Source organism: Andrena cerasifolii, chromosome 11 (genome assembly GCF_050908995.1).
Source record: "Andrena cerasifolii isolate SP2316 chromosome 11, iyAndCera1_principal, whole genome shotgun sequence".
Taxonomy (NCBI): domain Eukaryota; kingdom Metazoa; phylum Arthropoda; class Insecta; order Hymenoptera; family Andrenidae; genus Andrena; species Andrena cerasifolii.
In genome coordinates, this window is record NC_135128.1 from 3,517,506 (window position 1) to 3,543,931 (window position 26,426).

Genomic DNA, 26,426 nt, shown 5'->3' on the forward strand with positions numbered 1-26,426 from the left:
TTTTTTTAAATATGAACTCATGAATACAGTTTTACAGTAAAGGAACATTCTTCTAATTAAATAATTAATTCATTTCTGCATATTAATTCTAATATATAAAACCGTTTTTTTTTAATTAAAACCCGGTTTTCGAATTTTACAAATTCATAAATAAAAACCGGTTTTTAAACCTGGTTTTTAAAAACCGACAAACGTTAGTATCACTGGCTTATTCTGAGAAACCTGAAACTATGGGATTTCAATTTTGAGCTATAATTCTTTGTAATGAAACTATCTTACTTTTGTTACCGTTCGGAGTTTAAACTTTCTTTTGCCCAGCACTATATTGTTACTTTAATCATTTCTGTGGCGTAGCTTTTGTGGTCACTTAGAATGTTTCAAATGTAATGTTTAAATTTTTATATTCAAAATTTAAAAGGATATCAAGCCTCGTGTGAAAAAAGTATTAATATGTATTTATCCCAAGTCTAATAAATAATTAATGAGATATTCACGAAAGTGTGTTGAGCGTAAAAGTATACCTATCGCATTTAAGTTGGACGTGATCAAATATATCTATAATCACAGCCGATGCTCTGCGAATAAAAGACAACAATGTTTACTTCATAATGGCCATCATCACAGATGTTCTTAATTTATTACAACTTTCTAAACCATTTCCATAATTTACTATTGAACGTATCGTAAACCGTTGTACACAATTATCAGAGTAGAAAGGAAGATCAAAATGAAATGCAGTAACTGTGAAAGGCTGGGTGCGCTTCTTGTTTACGGTACAATCAACAAAAATGGAATAGGAAGCCAAAAGTCTGAGCGCTGCAAAATATGTATACCGTGCGAAAGTCATCGTGGCACATTTCTCAGAAATTATGTCAATGGTCTCATAAAAGCATTAGCAAGCAAGTATTCAGAAGAAAGTTTTACACCGAATACCCTAACAATACAAAATGAAAACGTTTCTCAGTCATGCTGTGAATCAAGGAAACATTGCTCCCGTCTCGAGAGAATAGGGCCAGAAGCGTGAATGCCCTTTTGAACCAGCCCTACTTTAAACTTTAAATTTTGTAGGCCTCGACGACCGCCACGTTTTCGAGGTATAGTGCCTATCCGAGATATAGTGGTGACTTAGGTGTGAAGTCCCTCGGCGGGGCCTTACCCGACACCATGCTGGGTACTGGCCGCTAAACGTGCCCCCCCTTACTACCTCTTGCAGGACTGTATTTAGAGAAGACCAGGAAATAACCGGGGCCCTAACAGAAAATAAAACAGAAATTCAAGATACTGTTTATCATTATTACAAGGCATCAATTAAGCTTTGATTAATTAATATATTGATTCATAAATTCTCCACTACTGTTCTAATGCAGTACATTTACCTTACTAAAAAGTATTTGTATTTAATATGAGACAATTTTTAATAGCCAGTAGCAAAGCTTAATTGATGTCTTTTAATAATGATAAACCGTATCTTCAATTTCTGTTTTATTTTCTGTTAGGGCCCCGGTTTTGTCCTGTTCTTCTCTAAATACAGTCCTGCAAGAGGTAGTAGGGGGGCACGTTTAGCGGCCAGGACCCAGCAGGGTGTCGGGTAAGACCCCGCTGAGGGACCCTAAGTCACTATATCTCGGATAGCCACTGTATATATGTACACACTTTCAAAAATGTTCCGTTATCTGCAGTGTGAAACTACATATGCTTCCACGTACAAAACATAAAGCGCTTAAATAACACGTTCACTTTGTGAATCGACTGTCATGAGTCGAGTACCGCGGTAATTTACGAGCGTGTCTATCTCTACTGACATTAATTAACAGTCAACGACCCCTTTTCTTGTCTTCTTTTGCATAATGTTATATCAATAATCTTTAACACCGCAGACTCAGATACACGCAGCTTAACCCTTCGTTGACACTCTGGGTGTGAGCCACCCATAAGCTGATTTTGAAGCTCTGTATCTTCTATATGCAAAATAAATACCTCTTTTCCAAAGCCAACTTACAAACTTTTTTTTCTGAATATATTATATCTGAACAACAACTCTGTAGATTTGTAGCTTCTAATATTGAAATTTGTAAAAGTTACAATTTTTTGAAGATTTTCTTCGTGTTTTTTCGACATATGGTAATCTAGATTTTTTTTTACAAAAACTGTGATGAAATTCCAATTAAAAAAACTATTAGAATACATTCTACAGACCTTGAAATTGACCCATGATTTTTTCATAACGATTAGATTCTTCAGGTAAGAATGGCAGTCGTTTAAAAATTGTTCTGGGTGTGAGCCACCCAGGTATGTTAAAATTGATCGAAAAAGGAGGTGTGTAATATTTGTCATTCCAGTGCACTCGTAAACTGGTATATGAACAACTGAACAACTTATACAATTTAGTATGTGTATGAACAGTCATGCCTATAAATATATTATGCATACCTCTCAGACTTTTCGACGGATGAAAAAGAAAGCTCTGTATTGTAAACATAAAACTGAGCTATAGAACTATAATTTACTAGCTTTCCTACTCTGCTTCACCCGAAGAAATTTAGATCCTAATTTTATAAAAAAAAATAATTTTTTTTTAGTTTTTTTTGTGAAAATAGTCACATTCGTCTGGTTTAGTTAGACAGTGAGTTGAGACACATTTCGTGATTCCAGAGTTTATCGTTCGAAAGTTTTTAGGCGACAGACAAACACACAAACATATAGAAGCTTTCTGCTATAAATATTAAGATTAAAATGAACTTTGTTGTATCGCATATTCTTCATTCTTCATTTTTACATAATTACATTTACTGTTAGAACTATAAACATAAACTATAACGTGTAAACATTGGAGAGATTTTAAGAATGCCCCCGGAAAAAACTTAGTATGATAGAAATTTAAAAACATTGTGGGTAATTTTAACATTTACGTGTTGCCACTGTTGTTTGGGAATTGTATGCCGAGTGTGATAAGATCGAATAAAATCGAACAAAGAGTGATACACATATCTCTTTTCAAGCTAATGAACGAGTCATTCAGTAATGTGGCCCAATGACATTTAAACAGGAAATGGTGAGTTTCAATGCTCAGGGTTAATACGATGCACATAAGTGCATTGCTACTTGCACTATACTAGAACTGATACTGGAAACAAGTAGATGATACCTTTTGTATTATGAACTGCAAAAATCCTTTATCCATTTATACAAGATTTTCTGTGCAGCCGTTATTAAAATGATTAACCAGTAACATTGAAAATTAAACAATGTAAAAAAACATTTTCTGTCACCTCGTGGAAGGATATTTTTATATAATACTAGCATCCCCCGTCTCGGCTTCGCCAGAAATATTAGCGTGACTGATTCATAATCTGTAATCTTGCAATCTGTAAACTCGAGAGCCCTCGGCCACTTATTCCCGCCGCGGTGCTGTTTTGCAAGCGAGAAGCGCTCGCCCGGTCGCCACCTGGCGGTCGCGTCCCGATCTACTATTACTTAAAAATCAGTATTTAAAAAAAATAAAAACATTAGAACCTTCTTCTCGCCAAGACGAACAAAGTGATGTAACACACTTGTGCGTACAGTTCATATTTGCTGAGAAACCGCATTTCAAAATATTCCACTTCAATTTTATATAATAGTATAGATTTGGGACTATTCTTCCCAAGATATGTGTGCACATTGCAGTCTAGAAATCAAATATAAGGGGGAGGGGGAAATTGCGAACGCGTGGTAAACCCGAACACCGCGATATTCGCTGCATTCGCTTGTCGCTTGGCTGGATTTAGCTACGTTTAGTATTACGGAAGCTGTCACGATGGAAGGCTGCGCGTAACCGCGAAGATAATGGTTGTGAAATGATTTCGTAGCTTTTCTTATAATTTTACGCTCGAGTATTTTGACTCCATAGTGCATTAAACCTATACTACCCAACAAAGTATAATTTTTTTGTAGTTTCGTTACTTAATTCTAAATAAAATCACGGGATCACTTTGTATAAGGTAAGTTCGGGTAATAAGGCCCACCTAAGGTTCTATAATTTAAAAAAAAAAACTTGTACATATTTTTGAAAACTTAGAAATAGATGGCATTAACAAGATTGTGGATTGACCTACCAAGGATAAATTACAGGTGGGCCTTATTACCCGAACTTACCTTAGATATACTTCCCAATGGCCCCAGTGACCGATCGACGCGAGGCTTGAGGGGATGGGTGGGGAGGGGGTGTGGACCCTATTTAAAATTGTAGTTTCGTGAATTTATTAGTTTCCGAAATATTAATAAAAAATTATTGTTAATTTTTTTTTACAAATTATTTTTTCGAACTGCATATACGTAGCCCTAACGGGGTTTCATCCTGCCCTTCCCCCAATTTATCCTACGGACAGCTGGACGCTTTCCCCTTACCCCCGCGTGCCCCTCAGGCGCCTAAAAATGGCATGCATATTTAGCTGAAATTCAAAGCCAATTTTCTCGAAAACGAAGAGCGATATTAAAAAATTTTATCCTATATTTTCGTCTTATTTTGGCCTGTAGAACCCCCCCCCCCCCTAGAGTACTGTCTATCAATAAAGTAATAGGTATCCACCCTGTATAATAGGATGGATCGCATCTCCAAGTTTCTGGTTCAAATCTCCAAACTTAGATCGCTTTACGCGCTCCCCGCACTAATCTAACCCCAACCAATACTAATATACAGAACAAGTTGTAAAGTGGAATGCATAATGTCGGAATAAGTCAACAGAAATACTAAAAGTTTTTTTATTAATATCTCGTAAACTAATAAATTCCCGAAGCAACAATTTCAGATTTAGGGTCCAAACACCCTCCCCACCCCTCCCCACAAATCTCGTGTCGATCGGCCACTGGGGCCATTCGGAAGTACAGCCCTTACCTTATATACATGTTCGTATTTATTTGAAATCTCTTAAATTGTGTTCATTTGGGGTAATTATGAACAGCGTGTATGGGCCTATTACGGATGATCGCATTTACCCCTTTCTCTTAACATTTCAAAGTTTTTTTATGTATTCAGTACCCTGGAGTTATATTAGGCAGAATATAAGTACGTATTCGTTGACAGATCTTGAGATACCCGTGAAAGAAGTTAAACATAAAAGACTTTCCAACCGTCAGGCAGCAAATAAATATTCAATCCCACCAGCAACCAAAGTCGATCAAACAAGAGGAAAGACTGTGTCAGACCCACAGTATAAAAGAAAACCAGTGTTTAGTAAAGATTAAGATCTTTAAGGGGTTATACCCGTTTGAACCCTAGGAAAATGTGTACATTTTGTGGATTTGTTACAAGTCAACGGCTTAATGAAGATTTCCCGTTTTTTTACTATCTTTACATAGTATTATGAACTACTTAAAAAAAAAGTTTCAGTTAAAAAACTATTGCTTTTCGGAAGTTATGCATACATATCCCAAAGTCTCTCGATTTTTGACGCATCCGTGTGTCAAGGCGCAGTGATTGATTTATCAACGACAAAAAGTGTTGAGTCAGGCAACACAATACATATTTCTTTTGAAACCTAATACTCTTGATCAGAACAATTGATGATTTCTGAGGCTAGCATCACAACAACAAAGGCAGAGATAAGCTTATTGTCAGTAATGCCAGTCAGGCTTGATGTGATCCTTATCTATTACTACGTCTGAGGCAAACATGCGTCGAATGAACACGACATGCAATAGCTATAGACATCTACTACTTAATTTTTATTAAAACTACATTCAGTACAGCTTGTGTTACGTATTTCTGTACTGTAATTCCAAATGCGTTTAAAACTATGGTAGTTCTTTACAATTCAGCAACATCATACCGAAAAAAAAATATGAAGGAAATATAGGAAAATTAAAGTATTATTTTCCACTGCAAATTCAAAACATTTTTTAAGTCATCGCATTGTTTTAAAAAATAGCGAAATAAGATTAGTGTCGTCAGTAATAGTAATGCCTTATCTTAGTGTTATTATACACAGTGCTCGATAGCAGATAAATAATTGATGCTTACTTTGTAATTCATTGAATTAAATAACCAATATATTCAATGCTTTCGATTTCGAGTTAGACCACTCTCATAGTCACCGATACGTATACAGGGTGTTCAACTACTGATGGTTGTCCTGTAAGGGGTGATTCTACTGGCCAAAATATGACGAAAATATAGAATAACAATTTTTTGATATCGCTCTTCGTTTTCCAGATAACTAAAACTGTAATTCGGTGCACGCGTACTTATTTGGCTGAAATTCAGAGTCATTTTTTTTATTACACAGTAGGCATGAAGGTTCCTATTGGTCGTTTTTAAAGGTGCGTCTCCACCAGCGTTCGCGAATTGTTCACGAACAGTATGGGAATTAAATTTCCTGTTTGCGAACTGTTCGCTGGTGAGGACCCACCTTAAATTGGTGGAGATGAACACTTTTGCCCTAATTAGTCATTTGGGATGATTTAGGAGCGCCGGAAATGCAGTTTTCTGCAGAGCTTCTGCGGACAGGGAAAGTTTTGCTTTCCCTGCGTGCATTGTTCAAGGATTCCTGGATCTTGCCTGCAGAAAGTAACGGAAGCAAGACTCTACTTCTGGATAGATATGATACGCAGTTGCTTAGTTATTAGAGCTCATAGTTCATCACAACTGATCATTCGTCAGCTGAGTGTTCATCACAACAATAATTTTCTTAACGATACTATATTCGCCTAATTGTTTCTAAAGCTAATTATAACTAACAAGGGAACTTCGGTAAGCCGCAACTTTCGATTTTTTTTAAACTTTGCAGGTTTGTAGGGAAGCTCAATAGAAATGTCAAGCAATTTCTTGACTTCCACTTTTTGGTGCTTTAGGGTGAAAACATCCCCTAAATGTTAATGTATGCTTACCTACTGCACATCTTGAAAATTATAGTAGATATAAAAAAATGCTTAGGACGGGAATTGTGTGATTTCGTATGCTCTGTAAAACTATGCAATGAAATTATTTCAAATTTGTAGTTTAGATGCAGAAACGTTCCTCACCACAAGCCATTAAACAATTCCAACACTTTTTTTTTATATCTGTTATATGTAGTTTTCAAGATATATCAGGAAATAAGAAAGCAAACATTAATCTCGAAAAGGTGTTCTCACCCTGAAGAACCAAACAGTAGCAGAAAAGGATACTGCATGATACTTCTATTGAAGTTCTCTACAAAATTGCAAAGTTAAAAAAAAATCGGAATTGTCGAGTTATCGAAGTTCCCTGATCGCTGTTCCGAAATCGCTGATTTCGGGAATTTCACGATTTTCGACCTTATTCTGCGATCTTTAAACGTTTATACATAGCTCGGAGCAACGTTAACCGAGTTTGATGTAATTTTAGGCATGTATGTAACTTACTTCAATCTACAAACGGGTTTTATGAATTTTCATTACAGGCTCACAAAAAAAGTTTAAAAAACGACCTTTACCTTTTTTTTCAAAACGACGAAACACGTCACTTAGCAAACTAATCCTTCTAGTTTCTAAAAAAAAACTCATGTCGTTTGGACCAATTCTAACAGAGTTATGCGATTTTAAAAAGCGTCCAAATACTTTTTTTACTAACTGTATGTAAGTATTCAGTAATTCTGTAGGAAGTGAACAATTTAATGCTACAAAGTTGAGCGAGGAATTGCGTGTTGCAATCCATTACAATGTACTATCGCAAGAGTAGTTAAAATCATTTTAGAAATGTGGTTGAAAAATGTAATGATAAATTATGAAGTCATAGCGTGAAGTGCCATCGTATTTCACAGCACTTCTTGCTGCAAACGTTACAACACTACCACGACTGCCACTATACGACATAACGAAATAATTGGTACGGTCATTATCCACGATTTAGTAATCAGCATTTTATTGATTTTGTCAATTGATTTTTTAGTTTCCAAATGTTCCCTGATATAGTGTTCAACACTATTTTTCGCCGAGTATATGATTATGAATATACATTAATTGAAACATAAAGGAGAAAAGGCATGTACAATCTTCTTAAAAATCATGTAAGAAGTAACTTATTAATATACCGATTATTTAGGGGTTCATCGAATTAATAATTAATTTAGTTCAGTGTAATCCATAAATCTATCAATAATAATTTAAGTAGTTCAATATATATATATATATATATATATATATATATAGGTATATAAATTATTTATGTTCCTATAGATTATCTATATAGTGTAATATAAATATATATAGGTATATAAATAATTTATATACCTATAGATTATCTATATAATACTAAATACGACAGAAAAAACAATTCGATTACACGAAATTTACATACAACCAGAGATGGGCATTATCTAGATAAAAAATGATAGAAATAACTTTTTAAGTAAAGAGACTTCACCTTTTTCCGTCGTCGAATAAAAGACACCCGAGTTATCTTTATTCAAAGCGCTACAGATGAAGCAGCTTATTCGACAGGAATTCCTCCGACGGCGAAAGATACTTCGTTTATTCGAAGGCTTTCCTCTCGGGTTTCGGATAATGTTTCAGCTTTCATTGTATCTTTATACTACTAAGCAGGGCCGGCGCGAGGATGGTTGGCGCCTTTATGCAAGAAAATTTTTGGCGCCCCCAAATTGTTTCACCGGTTTTCTATTTAATATGTTTTTCCTTTACGGAGTACAATATAAAAAAGAATTATATTTACATTTTGTTTATGTGGGAGTTGGATTTGTTTATTACTAAGCGTGCGATGTATGTATGTTGGTAATTATTTAGAAGTTGTCCGTCCTCACCGATTTCAATGATTTTTGGTAAAGTGACCAGATATTTTCTGTTCCGATGCGGGACAAGCAAGCAAGCAAGCAAAAAAAAAAGGGTTAACAGATGCGTGAGGAGATCTTTTCCGTAGTTTATTAAAGCATTTACAATGTATTTAAAAATACATACTTGTGATTATAAGATGATACATTGAAACAAAATTAAAAATATTTTTTTTTTTAACAACAACAAAAAGTTGAGGAAACAGTAACTTTATGCCAATGCGAAAATGTAAAAGGTTACATGTCCAATCCGAGACACTTTGCGGGACACTATTCAGTGCGGGACAAAGGGCTCAAATGCGGGACTGTCCCGCACAATGCGGGACCTCTGGTCACTTTAATTTTTGGATATGTTGTCGGGGACACGATTCTGAACAACTTTTTCCTATACACGTTACCGCCGCTCGACCTTCGTTTCCGAGATATTCGCGAAAAACTGCTGCTACTACACAATGTATTCTGCCGCATACCTACGCGTCTGTGGCAGCGTACGCGCCACCATGAGACAAAACAAATCACGAAGCTGACCTTCGTTTCCGAGATATTTGCAAAAAACTTCTTTTGACTTGTTCAGACGCAACGCATTCCACTTTCCAACTTGTCCCGGGTATTAGTATTGGTTGGGGCTAGATTAGTGCGGGTACTCGGCAAAAAATAGTGTCCAGCACTGTACTTCAACTTAAGTAAATATTTCCACCCCTTAATGGTGCGAAATCTGGGCAAAATAAACGGTTTGCAACAAAAGTTGGACTCCAAAATATTACTTTATTTGCAAAACAGAACTTCAAGTTACAAAATGGTGAAGTACTTTCCCTTTGATTTTGGTGGGAGGAATTTTCAGGTTCCGAGATATCCTATTATGTATTTTACAACACTGTTTATTTCAGTAAAAATTTATTTCGCAAACGTGCTTATATACATATGTATGCACTGTGTGGAACAAAATTACAGCGAATTTTTGTGACGTACAGTTGTGGATCCCATATGTTTCAAAGTAAAAAAATTCTATGCTTTTCGCCGTTTATTATAGAACTGCGCAGACCCAAAATGATTATCCACTCAGGCCTTTAGTATTATACAATCCACCAACTACACAGAATGCAATGCATGGCTTTCGAATTTTTACAATCATCATATTACCACTTGCTTGTTTTGAGCAAATACAAGTTTCTGAAGTGACTTTGTTATTTTATTTTGTTCTATTTAACGAGTGAAAGTTAAATAAAAAAAATCGTCAATCGTTCGTAAACCCGAGTTAACTTTATTCGACAGATGGCCAATAATTTTATTAACTTTCATTCGTTATTCGAAATTCTATTTAAATAAAAAAAATTTGTCCATCTCTGCTTACAACACATTTCAAAGATTTGTTTGAACCATTTAAGAGAAATGTAAAACAATGAAATGAAATGTAAGTCATACCGTGGCCACCACACACACTCGATCTTAACTCAATCGAATTGGATAGATTTGCATATGATGAATCGCATTGGATTTATACAGCACATTTGGCTAAATTTTACCAGCATACTTTGCTGATCATTCTGATAAAATGGTGTCATACTGTACTATAATATACAGTACTGTACCATATTTTTGTTTAGAGTACTCATGGGCGTCCGGAGGGGGGGGGGGCAAAAGGGGCAGTTGCCCCCACCCACGGCTTCTGACAAAAAATCGCTTATTTTTCAAAACTGATCTTTATTAAGTTTATACTAAAAAAGGGAATATTTTTAAATTTCGGTTTTAAATATTTAATTAAATTGGCATTATAAAATGGGTTAAAAAAGCAAGAGAAGTATATTTTTCTTTACCATCATCCCCAAGTTGCCACTCCCCCTCTGGAAAAAAGTCTCCGGACGCCCCTGAATGTACTATATACTGTTAGAGAAATATATAGTACGTACAAACACTATATTTCCGATACACCGATAAAATTTTACAATCTTCACTTATTTATTTATTCTATGGCAACATCCAAACTTTAATGATTAATAAAATCCATCATTATGTTCTTTAATATGAAGTGTGTGTGTGTGGGGAGGGGGGGGGGGGACAGAACGACTCTATCTCTAATAAAAAACAAGCACCTCGTACATAGGTACAGTAATCCCCCGTTATGAGTCCGACGAACGGGGCTGGCGGCGGACTCATAGCGAGTTGCGGACATGATTCCGCGCGGCCAGTGGCTCTGTCGACTCTTTCGTTTCCTCTCGCTCGTTGTCCGGTTCTCTCACTCTCGTCCGCAGGCTTCCAAGAAATGGTGGGGATAGTCACTGGACCGTCAACACTCAACGGGAGGAAAAAACGAACTCATAACGGGGAATTACTGTACACTTATGTTGGTACATAGTACGTTTGTACCACTTTCTCCTGAAAAGTACTATATTTTTTCACAATTTGGCCGAAAAACACTGTATTTTCCTCCCCAAAAAGTTCGCAACCCTACTTGTAAATTACATACATACATTGATAATTGTATGTCAAGAGAGAAATTCTAACATTTCAATAAACTGTCAAGTATGTAACCATTGTTTACGATTACATAATAAATAAGCAAGCAAAACAGCAGAATTTGAGCTGTCATAGTTATATACTGAACAATGATAAGAATAATGGTACATAATTATATACTCCATCGCACATGCGCATGTGGTATCGGTGGCATATCTTCAAGTTCAAGGTATACACTTCGGGCACTTTGTTTACCGTGTTTATATACGTTATAGTAATTCGAAAAAAAAGAGAATTTAAAAACCTATGTTGTTATGGCACTTTTTTATTATTAGAATTAATACAATAGGATATAAGAGAAATAATTGAACAAACACTTTAAGGACATTGTATACTAGGGACATGTAGCAATATTACGTAGAGTGTGATAGTAAACCAACACTTACAATTTGTGTTTGTGTCCAGCTATCAAGAAAGTACCTAGTCTATTTTAAGACTTTTCAAGAAACATATCAAATTGAATCGTGGAGATAACCCCGACTTCAACTTATCATAAGATGCATTCAAGAGCTCACGGAAAAGAATAAACGAAGAAATTTTAAGTATTTTGTGAGGAATGCAGTTTACGTTGAAACAGAGCCGTTCAGTCACGACTTTCTCATGGACGCTCGTTAAATCACAACGATACGCCTTGAATACAAAGAAAATAGAAACGAATCTCTTGTATTTCCTACAACCGCTACTTTGTAAATGACGATTACTAAGAAATAAACAATCTTTTGTTCTGTTTAACTCGTACCGAATCTGGTTTAATATCTGCCATTTTTTAATGTTATACAGGTTCACTAACAAATGCTGGGCACATTCTTTAAGAATTACTCGAATGTGTTAAAACCTCATTCTTTATTTGTAAGCAATACTTATTTTATTTATTCATTTTATGTGACTGATAATATAGAAATTACGTATATCAAGCTAAGTATTTTTAATACAATTGCGTTAATCTACAAAAATGGTATACTTGTTTTTTTTTTAATTTTTCACACTTCAAGAATAAGGTGTTAATTAACATTTCACTATCTTTAGTGTATGCAGTATGCACCGCATTTAGCACTATTTAAAAAAAGTATCATTCCAAAAGTTGCTTCCTTCATTCTTAATAAATCTCAATCAATATATTCATGTAAATACTTTTCTAACAATTTCGAATATACCTGAGTAAAATTTCTAAATTCTTGAAACATCGATGAGTTGCTAACTTCCTCAAACTTCCATATTTAAACTGCAAACCCTGTCAAAACAGTATGCGTGTAATCGAACCATAAAAACGGACCTAAATTGGAAGATAGTGAAGCAACTTTATTAATAATCTTGTACAATCGCCACAAATTACTTCTTTCAAAAAAATTTACAGAAATTTATGGAATTTATATTAAAAATATTCTTCGCTGTGGGTTAAGCATCAGTGTGCCGTTATTTTCGTAGCGGGAGACAAAAGAATGCAAACACAGCTTTATTTTATTACAGGAAACTAGTTTTACATCACATCCATTCAACGAATCGTTCATGACCATGTTTCGTGACCATCCGCCGATCGTCCCATGTCCGAAGCACCTAACCTACTTAATTCTTGCTCTCTCTCACCGTGACGTCATTTACTGCCATCGTGAGTAACTTCATCGAGACCCCCGGATTCACTTTGGATGCGTATTCAAAACTTGCTTCGCGATGTGTTTTACATTACAAGCGGTTCGTGGAGAAGACCTTCCCCAACTATTGTTTCTTGCACAGAGAAGCTTCCTCCACAAATATTAACGCGGCGACATCATTTTTATAGTCTCGTATTTGACACCAATGCACCGTTTAATCTTGCACACTAAATTTTCAGTCAACAACTGAAATTTGTAGGGTTGGCAACAATGCCATTTTCGCCTTAAGACTTACCAGCTTTAGTGACATTTCGCCCGTCTACAGTTTTGCTGGTAATTTCTCCAGGAATCTGATAAATATTACCCTTTAATCTTAAAAAGCAGTTAATTATTCCGCAGCACGAAATTACGTATAATAATGCTTTCATTTTTTGAACGCACCGTACATCACTGAATGGATTCAATAGTTAAGTTGGCAAGGCATTAGAAATTTGGCGCGAAGGTTTCTATTTTTATTTAGCTATAACCTGAACAGAAAAAAATATTGGACACAGCAAAAAATTTAGAAAATAAGCATTTTATTTTGTGATGAATATACTATGTATACTGTTCATTGGAATAATTAGTATACATATGTATACATACTTTTGTTATGCAATTATGAACTTAAGAAGTCACGAGGAAACTTTATTTATTTTTGTTATGTTTTTTTTCTTGCTCTTTATACATTGTTAAATAAAATAATTTGTGTTTCCATGGAATTTTTTTATTTATTTTTCCTAATCCTCTAGGTGGGCGCTGGGCAAATGTTAGCAATGTTAAAAATCTATCGTACATACAAAGGAGACATATAAACAATTAAACATATAACGGTTTAAAATTTGAAGTCCCAATTTTTGCTAAACCATTATCAAATTATTTTTAATGCCTTTCAACAGTGTGAGACACTTTTTACCTCGCAAATGCAGTAAAATGAAAAAAGTGTTCCGTACAATATACCTACCTACTTGTATAGCTGTGTTGTAACACGTTTTGTATAAAATTCAGTAGTTTAACCAAGCACTAATAAAAAAGCTAGTATTATGGTTCTAGTTAAACGTGAAATTATATTCAACATGCACAGAGATCTTACTTGAAAACTGTTTTACACTAAATGTTTTTAAGACCTAACCCTTAATTGACACACCTTTTTTTTATCAACTTTGATATACCTGGGTGGCTCACAACTACAGCAATTTTTGAACGACTGCCATTCTCACCTAAAGAATCCAATGGTTATAAAAAAAATCATGGGTCAATTCCAAGGTCTCTAGAATGTGTTCCAATAATTTTTAGAGTGAAATTTTATCATAGTTTTTGTAAAAAAAAATCTACATTACCATATGTCGCGAAAACACGAAGAAAATCTTTAAAAAATTGTAACTTTTACAAATTTCAATATTAGAAGCTACAAATCTACAGAGTTGTTGTTCAAATATAATATTTCCAGGAAAAAGATAGTTTGTAGGTCGGTTTTGGAAAAAAGGTATTTATTTTGCATATAAAAGGTGCAGAACGTCAAAATCAGCTTATGGGTGGCTCACACCCAGAGTGTCAACGAAGGGTTAAAACAACGTGAACGAACAATAGTATTATACAAGCACTATGTTCACAATAAACATTAATTTACAATATCGTGCTCTGTTCCATTCTGGCAAGAAAACTCTCTAACACAATCGTGACATATCGATTTCCTTTCTACATAATATCCTAATCTATACGAAGCACTATTGAAGCATTATTACAATTGTGTTACGCAAGTCTGCAAATACTTGGTTATACTAGCTAGCCTAGATCGATTTAATGGAAACGTAGTTTTATCTTAGCATTTAAAATCATCAGCGTTTGTAAAAATAAAACATACAAAACGTATTTAAAATTGAATGTATTGCGTAAGAAGAAAACTTCCAGAAAGATATTGATTACGTAATTCTTGAAAGGTATTGTTACGTTCAAAGACTGTCTGTTAACATTTTGGCAAAAAATGAACTTTCTCATGTCGATATCTACTCAATTTGTATTGTGTTTTAAATTTCCATGAACCCTTAAAATGAAGCAATTAATAAGAGTGAATGCAAAGTGTAGTTGAAACGAACATTTAAAGTTGAACGTTTTAAACATTGCACATGATACCAGAAAAATGTGCTCTTTTCGCAATGCCTTAACGATCTTGTTTAATATTTTCTCGCCATCTTTTTGTACAATAAAACGGATTATTCCTCGTTAAGCAGCTATAGTTGCAACTAAAATTACTGTACTTAGTGTATTAAAAACGTAATGTTTAATGAAACGCAGAAAATTGTCAAAGTTCTTAAACATTGACAAGGAATATCTTTCAAGTCCCCCCAATAGTCCCGCATACAGACAAATCGAAATGTTTCCAGGACACCGGCCTCCACATGATTATGTAAAAATCACTTCCTACTTCGCCCTACATCACAAATTATTTATTACTGTTTAAAGCTATCAGCGTTACGTCGTTTTACGCATCTGCGTTCTTATTCGTCGTTTTATGATTATATTACTAATGGTTCTTACAAATATTTAGCTATATATTCCATTCTAGCCCGTTAAATAAATTAATAATAATATTTAATTAAACTGTAGATATTGTCACAATTTCTAATAGTACTATTCGACTTTTCCTTGTAACATGCAAACGAGATATTTCCCCAACATGCGATTGAAACCACTTCAGTACGCCCGATTTCTTCATCTCTGGACAAAGTCCCGGTTAGCTAGCGGCCAGCTAGAATGCTATCTGCCAGATGGCAGTAGCGCGTGTTTCTTCACGCTTCTGGATTCTATGGTTAACTGACTGAAAGGTTCACGCGGCAACGCCGTAAAAAAGGTAAAGCGACAACTTCATTGTGAAGCTGTCACTCATTTTTGCAAAATCACGTGTCGAAGGATCGACAAAAAAAAACTAATATGGGAAAAAATTGATTCATAAATTGGCAATAGATGATGGCGAAGCCAAAAAAAGAATAAACGAATTAACCATTAAAAATTTAGAAGCAGAATTAAAAATAAAAGAGTATAAACTGTTATAAATAAAGAACCATGGTTTTTAATAATGACATTTTACTTTTCTTTTCTCCATGTTACTGTTAGAAATTTAGTTTTAGATAAGTAGGAGTAAAGCAGGCCTCTTCTTCCTCCAAATGTTCGAAAACGTTAATATTCATGATCACTTCCATTTCTAAACGATTTTTTCGTCGAAGCGCCTTTTTCAACACAACTAAAATCGCTTGGCGTCGCAAAGTATACAATGGCGTCCAGAACAGTCCACAAGCATAACTCTGTTCTCTATTTCATGTTTCCTACTTCCCCCACTACTGCAAAGCGCACTAACTGGCAGTTCCAGCAGTTATCCGGTGCCCTAACCTCTAGTCAAATTGACCGGAGGATAACTGGCAGATAACTCGAGACTGGAGGTGAAGAAATAGGCATGTGCCAGATATCTGCCAGATAACTCTGACTGGCAGATATCTGGAAGTGAAAAAATCGGCCGTTAAAAGAGTTGCGAATAGAGTACCAAATAAACATTTTCAATTCTTTTAACTTAATTGTTTTAAAAGAAAAATTATATAAAAGAAAAATTATATAAACGTAAAATATATTAAATTATACAGAGATAATTTTTTTCTATTTTTTTAAAATAGATCTTTCAATATCTTTCATAGTTCAAATTTATACGAACAAGTTACTAATAAAATCGTCGATCCACTGTGCGGCGGGGTCATCGTTTCCTGCAGTGATGCGGTACACTCGAGGTTTTCCATAAATATTGATAACTGATTGAAGGCATGCATGCTCACTTTCTAAGCTCAATTTTGTGGTATAAAAAAGACAGAGGCTTTTCATTCCCTTTTGAGCAATTAACCGTACAGTACGTAAAGTTATTGTTAGATATTATACATTCATTATCCTCTTAGATAACTCCGAATTTCTCAGTGCGTCAAAATCGGGAGGTGCACTTAGGTACCGCGACAATTACACTTGACCAATAATTGTAAAGACCGAGTGAATAGAATGTACTTTGTTATTTTTTACTCAAAATTCTTTATTAGAATCCAATCATTATTTGAATTCCCAATGTGTGTTAAAGCCACAGATATAATACAGTGCCGCGCAAAAGTATTGGGACCCCCCCTTAAAACAGAATAACTTTTTTAAAATTGGTCCAAACGGCTTGAGTTTTTTTGAGAAGCTAGAAGGATTAATTTGCTAGGTGACGAGTTCGGGTGTTTTGAAAAAAATTGCAGTTTGTGGGAATAGCGAAGAAAATAGTGAAGATCGCTTTTTCAACTTTTTTTTACCCGAGCCTGTAATGAAAATTTAATAACCCCTGTTTGTAGATTTTAGTAAGTTGTATACGTGCTAAAAATTTCATCGAAAACTGTGATTTCCACCACTTTTAACTGTTTGTAGCTCACGGCTGCGTCAACCGATTCCAATAAAATTTTCAGCACGTATACAACTTACTTAAATCTACAAACGAGATTTTTAAATTTTCATTACAGGTTCAAATAAAAAAGTTGAAAAAGCGACCTTCACTATTTTCTTCGCTATTCCGACCAATTGTAATTTTTTTTTTCAAAATGCCGAAACACTAGTCAACGAATCCATCTAGCTTCTAAAAAAAATTCAAGTCGTTTGGACCAGTTTTAAAAAAGTTATTCTGTGTTAAAGGGTGTCCCAATACTTTTGCCCGGCACTGTACATCTTTACCGCTCGAGGTGTGTCACGTTATAAAGTTACGAGGATAAACTAACATTCCTAGTGGCTCCCGGTGTTAATTAATCAGGCACCGGTTCGTCCGCGAAAACTTGCCTTCCTATAGTGGCATCTAGAGACACTATAATCAGAGTCTGGCCACGAGAAAGCCACTCTTGATTGGTCCGCCATTTTTGGTCTATTCCCGGTGGTTTTTAAATCTGTCAATTATACTAATCTTAATTGTAACACATTTTTTAAAACAATATATGTTTGAAAATTAATAAAAAACGTTTATTGCCATACTATTCTAATTGTTTGCAATATCTCTTTATCTGAAAATATGCATTTCGGTAGTAAAAAAATAATGTATAAACACTTTCATGGCAACCTTTTTTTCCACTTTTGATTGGCCCGCCATTTTTCGTGTATTCCCGCTGATTTTTAAATCTGTTAATTATACCAATGTTAATTGTAATACATTTTTTTTAAAAATGCTGCACATCCACCCAGTTTGTATGAATCAATCGTAATTAAAATTTCTTGATATACCTATGTATATACCTATGTACGTGAAGTAAACAGAAGTAAAATACCGCCATAAACATAAGAGTTGTTAAGAGTGAAATATGAGTGAAATGGTGTGTATCTCTTTCTCTGTCGCAGGAGTTAGCCCAAACATGGCGGACAGTGGCTCGTGGCCAGACTCTGACTATAGTGTCTCTAGTGGCACCCGGTGTTATTCAGACTGCGGTTCGTCCGCGTCATCCACCTTCCTGCGGTTCCCGGTGTTACCCAGGCACCGGTTCTTCCGCAACTAACAAACTCTAAACAACAACCACAAATCCTTGGCTTCTCGCAGCCGCCAATCTCATTACCCTCAGGCTTCGGTTCCTAACAATACAAATATACAGTTCCTGGCATTAGTGACGTGTCTGTGTATTGATGTATCCTCTAATTATAGACTAATTCTGAATGGTTTTAAAGTTCCTATATATACAACTTCACAATTGACGAGATGGAACAAAAGTATTTCAAAAGATGGAAATATGTTTATTAACCGAAAAATTAGTAGAGCAAGTGCAGCATATTTGGAATACTGTTGGTAATTTGGAATACCGAAGTATCTAATACACTACTAACGTTATTTAAATTGTAACACGGTAGACAATAGGGGCTAATGACCTGTGAACGAATGACATTTGTGGATAAACCGCCATTTTGACATTTTCGACTTAATCTGCAGAGCAAGAAAACGTGAATCTGCAAAACTTTTTCAGCCAGTATTAAATCGTTCGAATCATGGTTAAAATATGTCAAAACTTTGGAGTTAAACACTTAATCTACTATATAGTATCAGTTTTGCGATAATTTCAAGAATACAAAGTGTGACATGAAATTCTAGGTTTCAATGCCACGTTGCTAATTCGGAATACCGAAGGTGAAGGTAATTTGGAATATTCCAAAGCTTAGCGATGTTTTTGTTTCACGCGTAACGGCTACCGCCGCGTCGGTTGGGTCAGGGCTATCCATTTATATTTACCTAAGATTGTTCTTATATTGTGATTCTTCAGTCTGATTAGACCAAAAAGGAAATAATTTTATTATCTACATGTTTCTTTTAAGTTTATAAAGTGAAGGTAATTTGGAATATCGGTATTCCAAATTACCTGCACCTTAACGAAATCGATACTTCCTGGCATTTTTCATTTAGACCAAAGTTTCAGCTACTTTTTGTTTTTTATTATTACTGAGAGTTTGAAATATAAAAGTTTATTAGCTTCCCTATGATGTTATGCAGTTTTATTTGTTCCCCTCCTCTGCCGTAATTTTTTATTCGTCTTAAACAAACCGGTATTCCAAATATACTGCACTTCCCGTAAACATACTTGCGTACTCTGTTCCTGTTTCATATAAAAGTGTGTTTCTCGAATTCAGGATACAGAGACTCTGGCTACAAAGTCTTCCACGGATATACACGTGGCGCCTTACGTCCTATCTGCGTAACAATCTTAAGTACGTTTGGTAGAAGGAAGAGCAAGTACTAATTGGAAGTTCAAGTGGATCATTTGACTATGCCTTGACTTTCTATAATGTATACGTAATATGGGTATTGTTTTCATTTTTAGTTAGCATATTTCGAAGGCGGATGTATGCATATATATATGAATGCAACAGCTTTCCTTAAAATTTGTTCTGTATATATATTATAAAAAAAAAGTATTCAAACTCCCTTTGGTTATAGATAATTATGTGATTGTGAAAGCGATCTAACAGTAAGTCTAAAATCGAAAAAATTGAATTGCTTATTTTGCTTTGCACTGATCTAAATCAGCAGTAAATTCAATTGTTTTGATTTTTTACTTGACCCACTTTAATAATCGCTAACATACATGGAGCATTGGCATTAAAACTGAGATTTACACTGTTTGTTCTCTGAATAATTTTAAGTACCGCCATTTATTGCTCACGTGTGAAAGTAGAGGCTTGATTGATTTATCCAATGAAAGTTTTAACAATAAAGAGGTTTTTGAACTTGGTAACTCATTTTCAGGGAAAACTGGACTTAAGGTGGCCATTCCAATGTGCGGCCGGCGACGGTCCCACTAGTGCAAGGGAGAAGTATGTATCTGCTTCTCCCTTAAGCCGCGTATTCACCTGCGCATTCGCCCCGAATGTGCATTCTTCGCGCACCGATTTTTTGCTCGTTCGGAGCTGAGCGCGCGTTCGCCGCGCATTCGGCGCGCGTTAGGGGTTGAGTGAAATTTGCGGCGTCCATTTCGTGGTATTGTTCGGACCCGAATGTGCGCTTTGATGGACCGCCAACAAGCGGATCGGCCCGAATGCGCGCCGAACACCGGGCGAGCAAAAAATCGGTGCGCGCCGAATGCACATTCGGAGCGAATGCGCAGGTGAATACGCGGCTTTACACTAGTGGAACCGTTGCCGGCCGCACATTGGAACGGCAGCCTTTAAACTGGTTAGCTTCTGAACCCTCCATATGTATGTAACAGAGGCTCACTTCAGGTAACAAGACTTCAGAAAAACTTTCAAATCACAAACATTTCTCCGGAATATAAAATAAACATTTAGAACGCAACCTTAAATAGAACAACTCATGTATTGTATCGAAATATTGAACTGTTACTGTTGTGTATGTTGGACGACTGCGTGAATACACGAGACATACACATACATGTATACACGACAGATTTATTCTTAAAACAACCATTGCGTTTGCCAAAATTTCTTACGCATATATTTTCAACTAACTTTTGCATGAGGAATCCTTTCTGGCTACACCACGATTTCGGAAACACCTTGTACATCAGTGACCATGCAAAATTATACATATGAAGGGTAAGGGGAAAAACAAGGAATGTCACAAAACGGCTTTCGCGAGAAAATTAAGTTTTAATATTACTTTAGTCCACCAGTAAAGAAACAAGGTTCAATGAATTTATCTGCATTCTTCATAACATGAATCTTATACCCTAATTAGGATCAGAAAAAATAAGCAATAAAATAATAATTGTTTTATATTATTTTAATATTTTTTCAAGTTTGAACAGGGCAGCATACTGAAACATAATAAAAAATTTCCACTTCTATTATTATCAAAACAAGGAAAGCCACTCATTTTATTAATTACCAGATATTTTATATCTCACTTTTTTGTTATGCATGAGGCAGCGTCTCATAAAATAGCTGAGCCTTAGGATCGCAAAATTTTGTTAAGACCACGAGGGCTTCGTATTTTATTTTTGAAATAGGCAGGAGTACTGTGGATCCTCTATTGAAAAGTTCGAACTCTCCTTTTTTCCATTACTGTTTCGTGTTTTTTTTTAATGGTGGTGATATTACTCAACCAATAGCCATTATATGTAGGTGATTTAATAAAAAATATCATGTAATACATTGGCATAACTAGTTAGGGGGGCGAGTGGGCCTGGACCCCTCAAAATGCGGATTGCCCCCCCTCCCCTGAAAACGCGGAATGGCCACTCCGTAGAAACTATCGAAGTAAGTAAAAAACATTCGTCTGTTAAATAATCAATAATTTTTTATTCAGTTTACTCTTTGTTTTAGTGTTAAATAAATATGTAGGTAAATGATTGTTATAAAATGTATATGTATATAAAGACTTCCTCTACCTATAAAGAAACGAGAGAGCGAAAGAGAGAGAGAGAGAGAGAGGGTGGAAGGAAGAGAAGATGGGACCTGGCCTCCCTCAGACAAAAATCCTAGTTACGCCAATGATGTAATATTCGTATTTTGCCTTCACTTGCTGAATGGGGAATGGGCATTTCTTTGGGGAATGAGCATTCCCGTATCATAATTTCTTGTTTTACCTTGACGACAGAAGCTTATGCTTAGGCAAAGAGTGGAAACATTCCTTGTTTTGTTCCTGTGCAGAGTGGACATTACCTGTTTTTAACCAGTACACCAAAACTTTAACGTTATTCTTACGGGGACATTTGAACTTTATAACCATTTGTGATTCGACACTTCTGTAGTCCCAGTTGCCATCAACAAAGTAAGCTATAAACCGCAAAATTACGAAAAATAGACATTCCTTGATTTTCCCCTTACCAGGGCCGTTCCTGAATTTTGGCCGCTCAGGTGCAAAAACAATATTGCCGCGCTTATTAATTCAAAATTCTTTAATTAAGAATTTAATATGCAGTGTCTACTTTTATATCTATACATACATCATTTTAAACAGTTATCACGGAAAAGAGTTTCGATTATTATTCTTATTAATCAAAATTTTACATGTAATAAACGGCCTGCGGCCGCCCCTGCGTTTGATCGCCCAGGTGCGGGGGCACCTTCTGCACCCCCACCAGAAACGGCCCTGCTCCTTACCCTTCATACATCAGACAAGGAAACATTTCAAAATTTTGTTTAAAGTTTGCGATTTTAAGTATCTATGAAGTTTCGAAAGTTTTTAATGTCAAATACATTATCGAAAGGTTACATATGTACATATATTCGATTAATACGAAGTTAAAAGTTATACTATATAACTACACACAGTGGCTCGCATTAATATTCGGACACTTTTTAAAATCGCATAACTTTTTTAGAATTGGTCCAAACAACTTGAGTTTTTTTGAGAAGCTAGTAGGATTAGTTTGCTACCTGACGCGTTTCGTCGTTTTGAAAAAAAAATGTATTTGGTTGGAATAGCGAAAAGAATAGTAAAGATCGATTTTTAAACTTTTTTTTGGGGAGCTTGTAATGAAAATTAAAAAAAAACCGTTTGTAGATTGCAGTAAGTTGTATACGTGCCTAAAATTTCATGAAAATCGGTTAACGTTGCTCCGAGCTACAAACGTTTAAAGATCGCAGAATAAGGTCGAGAATCGCGAAAATTCCCGAAATCCGCGATTCTCGACCTTATTCTGCGATCTTTAAACGTTTGTACAAGCTCCTCAAAAAAAGTTTAAAAATCGATCTTTACTATTCTTTTCGCTATTCCAACCAAATACATTTTTTTTCAAAACGACGAAACGCGTCAGTTAGCAAACTAATCCTTCTAGCTTCTAAAAAAACTCAAGTTGTTTGGACCAATTCTAAAAAAGTTATGCGATTTTAAAAAGTGTCCGAATATTAATGCGAGCCACTGTATCTCATAAAGAACGCTTGGAACTGTGGGATCATCGATTTCAACGAAACTTTGTAGTGATTTTGGAATGAAAATGAACAGCCTCATCCAAACGCTCGGACTACTGGATACAATGTATTTAAACACGTGTTGTTCAAAGTATCATAAATTCAAGAGAATCTGTGGTTATTATGAGAAATGGTTCATTGCATTCCGAATTACTAGAGGGGGTAGAACCTCTCAATCAGTATCAGCACTATCAGTAACACATAGTCTGTGATTCGTGCGTACAGGTATTCTATATTTATTTCATTCTTCACTGTTGTTCTTCATCTTAAATACTACTTTTTACAATTATTATTTTTTCAATCGTTGCGGTAATTTTCGAAATTTATTGACATTCACAGAATTGTCACTTTGTCGAACAAGTGTGCTTTTAAAATTAGAAAAATCTCTCGCTTGGAACGTAACGTTGCTCGTTAATCATCCTCTTGATACGATAAAATACCTCTGCTTTACTGTAGGACTAACTTGTAATGGATGCTTTCACTGAAAGAGATATTTACGCTTTTTACGATATATATTATTATTTTCAGTATTAACCTTTTTTCTCGAATAATAATAGATTGTAATTATTACAAGAATTTTCTACAACTATCCTCCTCTCATGTTTTATACTACCTGAAAAATTTATAATAAACCGCTACTTTTGTTAGTAATGAATGAGTAATGAAAGTCCTGTTAAAAAATAAATGTAACGATTATAACTAATGATAATTATAAAATATCGCGCGTATAATGGGGGAAAAAATTAAAAAAACAAAATGCTGGTAATAGAGGCTTGAACGTTCGAATTTCACGTACAGAGGGCTGTGTGTTAAACATCATACCTAACCAACTCAGAATTCTGCGGGTAGCCTTTCACTTACAGTAATTACAGAACTTGATTTTATGAATTTAGTTAATTATACCCTACATTCGCTATAAAAATTTGGTTCATGTCAACAATTTCACGCATGTGACTTATCTTTCTACAGATTAAATCACTCTAAAATTTCGGCATATTAATAGTATTGAATGTTTATTTTTAGACAAAAACTTGCCACTTTACAATTTGTAGTAGAAACGTTTTCAACGTAGAAACTGTATTTCGAAAAAGGGGAAATGTGTAGATACATAATACTTTAAAAAAAGATATTCAAATAAAGGACTAATATTATTAAAAAAAAACATAAAAAATATATATACCATATTATATTATATATATATATATATATATATATATATATATATATATATATATATATACATAGGGGATACGCATTTTTAAATAATTACGAATAAAATATTCTACAGTAAACTAATTAGCTGAACAATTTACCATATTATCCATAAACACCAGTGAAAAATATTAGCATTATATTTAATACTTTAATTTTCATCCCTCTTAAATACCTAACATTTCTACACTACACCGTTACAGGCATTTAAAACTTCTGAGGCATTCGAATTCGTCGAATTCATCAAGCACTGTAAAAGTTTTCCAAATCTGAAGGACGTTCAAATTTGGATTTTGGAATAAGTATTTCGAATCTTTAAAAAAAATAAGTTGAATTGCTTGTAACCGTGCAACACCGACAGCTGAAAAATCAGCGCCACCCACGCTTTAGTACCGCTCTATTGTGGCGGTAGAATTGAAATTGGTACTCGATGGAGGTACTCGAATTAATTTGTAAGATGACCGTTATCTGAACCAACAACAATACAATAATACTCACGGAATTCTCAAGGTCCGTCGAATGACACGTGGTACACAAAGAGATTCTGCTTGATGCTGGCTGGTGATTTCAACAATTGCTTGTTATTTAAAAACTAGTTTTAAACGACGCAGGGAACTCAATGTGTTGCTGATAAATTAATTTCGTGATATTGATAGATTCCTCCGAATGTTCCGGCACGTTTTCTAGAGCACCAAGAATAGACACAACGCGCACGTACACGTGTTCGCTACACAACACGCACTATTGACTGAAAGCCAACTCTCTCGCTCTCTCTCTACGTGTTCCGCGCGCGCGCCTACTTCTCGCATCCGTAACTTCCCACCCGGCCGCGGTGACGACTCGGCGTACACTAAACGGCGCTCGGCGCGCGCCTCAATATTGTACCAGGTACGTAATACGATTTGGCTCTCCCCTCCAACTCCTCGCGGCAACCGCTATTTCCCGCTCTTCCAACTGACTCGCTTCTGAAAAGGTTAAAATTCAACGACGGAAGACAAGTCTGTTTCTTTCCCCAAAATTAAAGTTTGGTTTTTACTAAAATATGCACTTGGCATTTGCTGAAGATCAAAATCTCACTTTTTAAAGAATGTGGAGTTGGTTAAGTTTACCAATAGGCCAACGATGTGACGTCCCACTAAATATCCCAGCTTCCCCAGTGCCACCAAACTCGCCTTCGCGCCTAACCTTCCCGTGTTCCTAATATCCCCCTTATAACCCTATACCTTGTCACAGTCCCCGACACCGCCATCTAGGCAAAGTTGTGCGGAATTACAATTGAAATACTCCATGAATTATAATCACAAAATAATTGAATTATATTGTAGTTCGTAATTCAGATTTCGCATTCAATTAAAATACATCGGAATTCGTAATTGCAATGTATTTGCAATTGTAATTGCATAGTACAATGTAATTGAATTATAATTACGAATTAAGAGGTAACCAAATTGAGAGGTAATAAGGGGTGGGAAAGAAATATGTGGGTAAAGGTTTCAAACAGAAAAAAATTATTATGAGTGCTGAATATGGTATTATTTATAAATTTATAATATTTAAAGAGAAATAAACTCCTTTGTTACATTTTTTCCACTTTTTTCTCATTTCTTCGGTGTTTTGAGCTGTAATTTAATTACATTGTGTTTCAACTACATTGTAATTCAATTACATTGTAATTCAATTACATTGTAATTCAATTACATTGTAATTCAATTACATTAATTAGGAAATGAATAAATTGAAAAGTTTGAATTATGTAATTGAGTTACAACGTAATTGAATTACTATGTAATTGAAATACAATGTAATGGGCTAACCAAGGACGTAACAACGAAATGATATTGGTGGAGAAGAGAAGTAGAAAAGGGTAAACAGTGAGAATAAAATTTAAAACTGT

General features: G+C 35.1%; 1 protein-coding gene across 8 annotated transcripts in view; it reads right to left on the minus strand.

Annotated features, from left to right (window-relative positions):
- Positions 1-25,377, minus strand: part of LOC143374552 (sphingomyelin phosphodiesterase) — a 68,801-nt gene extending 43,424 nt beyond the window's left edge. For all 8 annotated transcript variants that reach the window (XR_013086689.1, XR_013086688.1, XM_076822763.1 and 5 more), the window contains exon 1: positions 25,031-25,377. The gene's annotated coding sequence lies outside the window, so the exon portion shown is untranslated. The remainder of the gene's footprint in view (positions 1-25,030) is intronic.
- Positions 25,378-26,426: the final 1,049 nt, after the last annotated feature.